The following is an 8,882-nucleotide window of genomic DNA, read 5'->3' on the forward strand; positions in this document are numbered from 1 at the left end:
GACACTTTATTTCCTTCATAGCTTTTATTATTAGCTGAGTGTATGTAATTTGTCTATTTGTTTTTTGTAAAATATAAACTCCAGGAGACTTGGACTTTTGTTTCCCCATTATTGTAGTTCCCAGCACTAGAACAGAGCCTGACATGTATAGAGTGTTTAATAGTCTTCAATGAAGACTGTTGTGGAAGCAATTAAATTGTTATTCATAGGGGAAGGAGAAGAGAGTTTTGTTTTTTGTAGTGCAGTGTGACAATTTGACTCTGGTAAACTCTGAGATAAATCCAGATATAGATCAAATTTAGGATAATCCCAGATGTGAGATGATTCCCTTTCCAAACTCTCATAACCCTTTTAGATAGAATAATGGTAAGCCCTAATTTTATGCCCAGATTAGAGAGAAAATGGCCTGTGGCACTTTCCTTTCCTGCACTCTGGCTTGATACAGAGAGCGATTTCTTTACTTGTCTTTTCTACCACACTGAGTTGTTTTAAGTAAGAAGGAGACCAGATCGTAGTCCTTCTCTAAGCATCGCAGCTCAGCAGCTAACCACCTGGATGGGAGAAGAATTGGAGCTGTGCTGGCAGAGTGTTCTTTGTGTTTTCATGCCAGTGGTCTACTCACATCTATTCAATGTGAAAACCCATAGTTTTTCAAACAAATGGATCTTGAAATTGATTTAATACACCTTCACCAGCATTAAAAACAATAGAATAGAAAATATCAAATACACAAAATGAATAAAGGTGAGTATTACTTCATAAAACTTGTTTCAGTTAAGTATGCTCTCTCTCTCTCTCTCTCTCTCTCTCTATATATATATATATATATATATTTCTTGCTACAGATTACAGTTAAAAATTATTCTCCAAAAACAGTGTAAACTTTGATATTTTTGTAACTTTGCTTTGAGTATGGTACTGCTTTGTCCTCTCACTTATCTTTTTAGGTAGTCCTCAAATGTTATCATTTTTTGGTAGCTTTTCAACCAGTCTGTGGCCCAATCCTCTTGTACCAAAGCTCATCCTCTTGTACCAAAGCTATTTGTATATATGGCTTTTCCATGCTAGACAATGGACATTTGAACGCCAAGATTTTTTTATTTCTCACTTTTATATTAAGAATCTAGCATATTGTGATGGAATCTGAACCATTTGCACATTCCAGATTGGCAGTCCTGAGTACACACAGGATCATAGATGTGTTTTGTATGACTGTGAGAACCATGGTCGATTTCTGCATCACACACATTCATGCATTTATCCAATCATTCATTTATTCAACAAACATTCTGGACTTCTACTCTGCACTAAGTATTCTAGAAACGGGACATATCAATAAACAAAAAGACAAAAATCCTTACCGCATGGGGCTTCCCTGGTGGCGCAGTGGTTGAGAGTCCGCCTGCCGATGCAGGGGACACGGGTTCGTGCCCTGGTCCTGGAAGATCCCACATGCCGCGGAGCGGCTGGGCTCGCGAGCCATGGACGCTGGGCCTGCGCGTCTGGAGCCTGCGCTCAGCAACGGGAGAGGCCCGCGTAACGCAAAAAAGAAAAAAAAAAAAAGAAATCCTTACCCCTAAAGAGCTTATATTTTTGTATTAATGTTATGTTATCTATTAATCTTATGTTTTTGTCTCTGTTTTTACTTAAGTAAAGTATTATACTGCTTTTTTTTTTGCGGTACGCGGGCCTCTCACTGTTGTGGCTTCTCCCGTTGCGGAGCACAGGCTCCGGACACGCAGGCTCGGTGGCCATGGCTCACGGGCCCAGCCGCTCTGCGGCATGTGGGATCTTCCCGGACCGGGGCATGAACCCGTGTCCCTTGCATCGGCAGGCGGACTCTCAACCACTGCACCACCAGGTAAGCCCTATACTGCTTTTAACTATCAACTTTCTTTCTTGTATTATTTTACCTTGGGTCCTGATGTGATTTCCTCCCACAAATACTTATTTCTAATTTCTTTTCCTCTTTAATTTGAAGGTCTGTTGTTTAAAAGTGTGTTTTAAAGCCTAGTATATAGAGCTGCAATGAACGTTGTGGTACTTGACTCTCTTTGAATTATGGTTTTCTCAGGGTATATGCCCAGTAGTGGGATTCCTGGGTCATATGGTAGTTCTGTTTTTAGTTTTTTAATGAGCCTCCATACTATTCTCCATAGTGGCTGTATCAATTCACATTCCCACCAACAGTGCAAGAGGGTTCCCTTTTCTCCACACCCTCTCAGGCATTTATTGTTTTTAGATTTTTTGATGATGGCCATTCTGACTGGTGTGAGGTGATACCTCATTGTAGTTTTGATCTGCATTTCTCTAATGATTAGTGATGTTGAGCATCCTTTCATGTGTTTGTTGGCAATCTGTATATCTTCTTTGGAGAAATGTCTATTTAGGTCTTCTGCCCATTTTTGGATTGGTTTGTTTTTTCTTTTGATATTGAGCTGCATGAGCTGCTTGTAAATTTTGGAGATTAAGCTTTTGTCAGTTGCTTCATTTGCAAATATTTTCTCCCATTCTGAGGGTTGTCTTTTCGGAGGGAGGAGATATGGGTATATATGTATACATATAGCTGATTCACTTTGTTATACAGCAGAAACTAACACAACGTGGTAAAGCAATTATACTCCAATAAAGATGTTAAAAAAAAAAAGCCTAGTATAAGAGTTGAAGGTAGTTCCTTTAGAATTTCAAGAATTAATTATAATTCTCAAAGTGTGTGTTGGGAAAGGGTAAAGGAACAATGACGAACAATGTTATAAATATCTCTTTGACATGAATATTCATTAAATGATGTAGTTCTTGCCATGGTGCAGTTACTTGGAAGCTGCCAGCATAGAAAGAGGCACTTCTGTCAAAAAAAATATCCTTTATAGAAAATGAACACAAAAGGTGGTGATTTTTGTATTTAAACAAATTGGAACATCAAACATAAAAAGCCTAGGTATATGTTACTTTCTTGATGTGTGTAGTGTCTTTTAGATCCATGGTATATTGGCCCAAATATTAACCTAATACTAAAACAGATGAATAGCAAATTCATAGCTCCCTGATGATATTATTATAAGTAGTTGTAATTCTTTTTAAAAATGTGTGTATTGAATTGTTTCAGTAGTGACAACAGGGATATTATGAATTTAATCCATAATTAGCGATTCAGTTTAAATTTACTGAGCCCTCTTAGTGTATTGAATATGGCATTTTAACAATTTCAAGTGTAAATATTGGTTATGACATTTTAACAATTTCTGCTATAAATCAGGCCATTATATTGAAAATAGTACAGAAAAACAGGAACGTAAATTATAATATGGGAAAAGTAATGTATTGGTGCATCTATGGAAATAAGCATTTGCACACCTGCCCCAGGAGTAATAAGAATCAGGTAGTTTAATGAAAATCAGGTATTACGGTTAATGAGTAACATTTAATAAGATCTTCCTCTCTTTTTTTTTTTCTTTTATGAAAACCTTTAATATGAAAGGAAGCCAGCCATTTGCTTGTATCAGATGCTTACGTTCTCATAGCATTTTGCAACTGAGGGCATTTAAAGTGCATAGAAGTAATGTAGTCATGGTAGACCTGTGATGCTCAAAGTGTAGTTTCTAGACCAACGGTATCGGCATCACCTGGGAAATTGTTAGAATCACACAGTCATGATCCCCACTCTGTAACTAATGAATTAGAATCTCTGAGGTTGGGATTCTGCAGGTTTTATTCTAACAGTCCTTCAGGAGATTCCAAGAACACTGAAACTTGAGAACCACTGCACTAGACAATCTGAAGACTGCTAGGACCAGCGTGAGGCCATGTAGAGATTATGGAATGGAAGGCCTATTATTTTTCCAACTGCTGTAAAACAAATTACTACAAATTTAGCCACTTAAAACAACAAACATCTTTTTTTATTTCATGGTGTCTGTGTGTCAGGAGTTCAGGCACTGCCTCCCCAGAACCTCTGCAAGGTTGTAATCAGGGTGTCTGCCTGGCTTTAGTCCTTTCTGGAGCTTGGGATTCTCTCCCAGTCATGTGGTTGCTGTTCCTTGCAGCCATAGGACTGAGGTTTCCCTCTTTTCCTGATTGTCAGATGGAGGGTATTTTAGCTCCTAGAAGCTGCTGGCAGTTCCCTGCCACAGGGTCATTTCCCAGGCTCTCTCACAACGCTTGCAGCTTACTTCTTCAAGACTAGTAGAAGAAGTTGTTTTATCTCAGGGAGGGTCCTATTCCAAATAATTTCCTTGCCTCTCACCTCCCCAGGATAATCTCCTTTTTGATTCATTCAAAATCAACTGATTTGGGATTTCAATTACATCTGTTAAATAATGCTTTCAGCTGAAGAATATAGCTCCGGGTAAAGAGACCAAGGGTGTATTCCCACTAAAGTTTGATAGATATTGCAAAATATCTTAAAATTATTCAATGTCTCAGAAAACTATGGGTATGGCTCATGACATGGGGAGATGACCAGATCAAATAGATCAGAAACAGTTTTAAACAAGCTGTACACCATATCTGAGCCAAAGATTTTAATACAGCACAGTTTGCCTTAGTCACCCTTGAGTTTCTGAACCCTGCCATGTGAAAAAAAAATCATACCACATATAGTGTATGTAGTGGCTACTTTTTTAGTCTGGGTCCAAGAAGAGAAGACTCCTGGAATGAAGCTAAGCTGAGCTGAGCCTAAATGAACCCAGTAGACTGCAGCCCTCATGTAATGGAAGCAAGAAACAAAAAACTTTTGTTGTTGCAAGCTACTGAGATATTGGTGTTATTTGTTACTGCAGCAAAAAACAAAACTGACTAATACAAATATACATACAGAATGAATGATCATTGTAGCCCCACTACCCAAATCAAGACATAAAACATTACCAGTGTCATAACTGTACCTGTGTCCCTCCAGTCTTGTACTTTTTCCCTTTCCCACGGTAAGTATCCTGATAATACCATAAAACATTCAGTGACAAAAGTCTCTGCTTTTATGGAGTTTATATTTTAGGGAATAATCTCTAATTCTCAAAACCTATGATTATCAGTATCCCTATTTTCTCAGTTTGGAAAACCAAGGCACATAGCAGTTATGTCCATCACTTATTTATCTTTTCTACTGGATTGTAAATTCCTTTTAGACAGGAACCAATTTCCTTTATCTTCCCACAATTTAGTGTAGCATCATACATATAGTCACAATATTAATTATTTTGATGACAATTAACATTTATTTCCTGCTTACTATGTACCAGAGACAACTCAATTTTCACAAAACCTCTGTAGTAGGTATTATTATTAATCCCTTTAGAGATCAGAAAATAAGCAAAAAGAGGCTGACTTGTCATAGGTCTAGATTATTTTGCTCTATATATGTGTGTTGTAATTGATCCATGTGATTGCACATAACAGTACTTCCTTCGCTTATATTGCTGTATAGTGTTCAGTTCTCAGCTCCCTCTAAAGCCACAATGGATCATACTATGCTATACCTATGGACGACTTTGCATAGAGGAGGTACCCGAGCTTCTCATTTCTTCCATCTCTGTTCTGCAGCTTCTCTATTTCTATATATCAAAGGAAAAAAGCGAGTTAGACATCATATTTTTATCTAATATCTGCCTGTGTTTTACTCAGAAGAGTTGTGGTGTGGGAATTGTAAGTGAAGCTGTAGTAGACTGACTGTATATAAGAACCTTAATTGATGTAATAATATTGTAAATCAACTATACTTCAATAAAAAGAAAAAATAGAGTGAAGTTCAGTTTAAAGAAAAAGAATTATTTGGTTTATTCACTTAATATTGTTGAGTTCCTACATATCTAGCACTGTGCTGGGCTTTAAGAAAGAGAGGAGGAAGCAGTCTCTTTTTTCACCATAAGGAGCTCACAATTGTTGGAGGAGGTCATTCAAAGGACTTTACTGACTGTTGACCCATAAGCCAGACTTGGGCAATCAGAGGCTCCTTATACTCTCTCCTGCACTTGGAATGTATGTTCTGCCCATTGTTCCCATAGTCAGAGCAATATCCAGGATGTAGTTTTAAGAAAGTAAGGTTGAGACCATCTGTACTGTGTACATGACTGAACCCCATTAAAGCATTTATATAAAGTTTAAGATTTTGGCAGACAGGTGTGGAGATCCACTCACCTTGTGGCCACCTAAGACAAACCTTGTATGTGAATTCCCTTGCTTATTAAACATGCCAATGACCAATTTGGATTGATCTGCCTGATTCTTTGGTCTCTCCTCACTCTCTGTGCAGGAGGCTAGTTTCAGGTTCCACCAGGGTAGCTCCCAGGTTTAGGAACCAACAGTTGGTGAGCCAACCAGGAGACCAAAGAAATGAGCCATAAAAAAGAGACTCCCCGAGGGGAAATCCAGAGTTCGCCATTGACCTCTGTATGGGAAGGGGTGGCCCATATGTTAGATGATTGTGGACTGCGTGTGTGTACAGAATGTACAGCTACTGTGGCAAAAAAGGGGAGCGAATGGCCGTGCAGGGGGCTGACCTCTACTGTGGACAGGTTGCTGGCCACTGAAGCCCAACTAGAGGCTGAAGCTTGAGTTAGAAAGCAGGAAGAAGAGCTGCGGTTAGAGAAGGATGTGTGGTTGTCCACTACTCTGCTAGCTTTGGGGCTGGCAGACAAGATGGGAGAGCAGGATAAGAAGTTGGAGAACTTAGCGTGCCATTTGCAAAGGTAGGAGGGCTCAACCTAGAGGATAGGTGGTGAACTCTCAAAAAAGTAAAGGCCCAGACACTACCATAAAGTTTTTGGGAGTCATATGGTCAGGTAAGATGTGCATTGTCCCAGAAGCTCTGATTGACAAGATGCAAGCCTATCCAATCCCATGCAATACAAGCCTTTGTAGATGTGGGAGGTTTGGAAGACTTTTACTCCCTCCTGTGCTGACTGCCTCCATCCCTTATACTGCCTGCTAAAGAAAGGGCACATGTGGAACTGGGGATCAGAGCAACAAGTCACCTTTGAGAAGGCAAAAATACTAATAAAACAGATAAAAGTTCTGGGCATCTTCCAAACAGGGCTACCATTTGAGTTGTTAGATGTATCTGTGACTTAGGAAGGTATGGGTTGGGCACTGTGGCAATAACAACAGAAGAGAGTACCCCTAGGTTTTGGTTTCAGCTCTAGAAGGGGACAGAAACCTGATAGACCCCCCCATAGAGCAACACTCCTAGCAGTATACACAGCACTCCTCCAGACAGAGCCTCCTATGAAGGAACGACATATCATCGTAAGAACTTCCCTTTCTCTCAAGAGATAGGTTGAGAATATGTTCCATTGACCCATCCCTGCCATGGCTTAAACTCCCACGTTGACTTAATGGCATGCCTGTTTGCAGCAGGGGAGCACCCTGTATGCCAACCCCTGTCTATGGCTTGGACAATGGGAAGCCAAGGGGTGGATGATTGTGAATAAGCCCTTGTGGGGTCAGGATGTATGGAGAGCATTTGGGTTTGCCTGCAAGAGCCTGAAGTAGTCCTCACTGTCTTCCACATCCTGTCTCATAAGGCACTGACACCCCCTTGGCAATCAGGAAGCTGATGCCCTTGCTCTGGTATAATCCCTAACAACTGACCCTTCGGCCGATACAGCAGGTTGGATGCATAGAAAGAGTGGCCACTCTAGTGCCTGGGTGTGATGGCATATTGTCAAGGATGCCCAATTGCCTTTGAAATAAAGTGGCTTGTTTCATGTACTAACAGTATGTCCTGTGTGTTCTAAACAATAACCAAGGCAACTACCAAAGAGTTTGGGGCCATTCACTGGAGTTCCCAAATGGTGAGGGATTGACAAATTTTGATTATATTGGCCTCCTTCCTCTGACTGAGGGTTCTAAATATGCCCTGGTTTGTGTGGACACTACATCTGGCCTAACTCAAGTTTTCCCCTGTCACCATGCAAACCAGGCTGCAACCGTTAGGGGATCAGAGAAGCTGAGTACCATATGGATACTCCCGTGGAATAGTCACATTTCAAGGGTCATGATATGCAGGACTAGGCAGAAGACTATGACACTGAATGGAAGTTCCACCTCTCCTATAACCTGCAAGCGGCTATGTTAGTAGAAAGGAAAAATGAAATAGTAAACCAGCAAATTAAATTACTAATAGGTAAAACTGCCTTGGTCTGGTGGACTAAAGTACTATCCCAGGCTTTAATACATTTGAATGATCAACTTATAGGGCATATTGCCCCATATGCCAGATTGGGAATCCTTGCCAAATACCCAATGCCATAAAGGTTTGGAAGTCTTGAAGACAATTATTGCCTTGGTTCTCTTGTGGTTTTTGTGCTGTGCTGCTGAGAGTACAAAGCTCCATCATGCCTGGGAAAGACATTATCCTTGGCAATGGGAAGTTCCACTGGGATGTGTGAATTACTTCATACCTCTGGGTGAGGAGTAACTACGCAATCTCCACTGGGATCCTATTGTCTTGCTGCAAGCTGGACCTATTGAAACATAACTATACCTGGAATGGAACATGTACCATTGAAAGAGGGGGAAAAATGAGAGTCCCGATCTGGCACACGCCACACCAAGCCCATCTCCTCATGCCTGAGGGGACTGCCTCCTCTGGCCAGCAGGTATGGTATGTACAACCAGGTCAAATTCTTAAAGCTGCAGTCACGTTAACATCTAAGGATTAGTCCACAAGTGTAAATCTTAAAAGGGGAAGATCTTCCCATACAAGTTTCTACTAAATCTGTCATTTTGGCCTTAGGCTTCTGCTGCTACTCTGTTGTCTGGCCACAGGATGGACACCTAATGGAAATACCTTTTTACAGTGGGCCCACTAGTATGCCTGACAAAGGAATCAATCCAACTGTTGGGTATTGTGGGAAGCTGCCCTTCTTTAGCTCATCAGGATTACC

Source organism: Delphinapterus leucas, chromosome 1 (assembly GCF_059928025.1).
Source record: "Delphinapterus leucas isolate spDelLeu-1000000601 "Yukka" chromosome 1, BTC_Dleu_Yukka2, whole genome shotgun sequence".
Taxonomy (NCBI): Eukaryota; Metazoa; Chordata; class Mammalia; order Artiodactyla; family Monodontidae; genus Delphinapterus; species Delphinapterus leucas.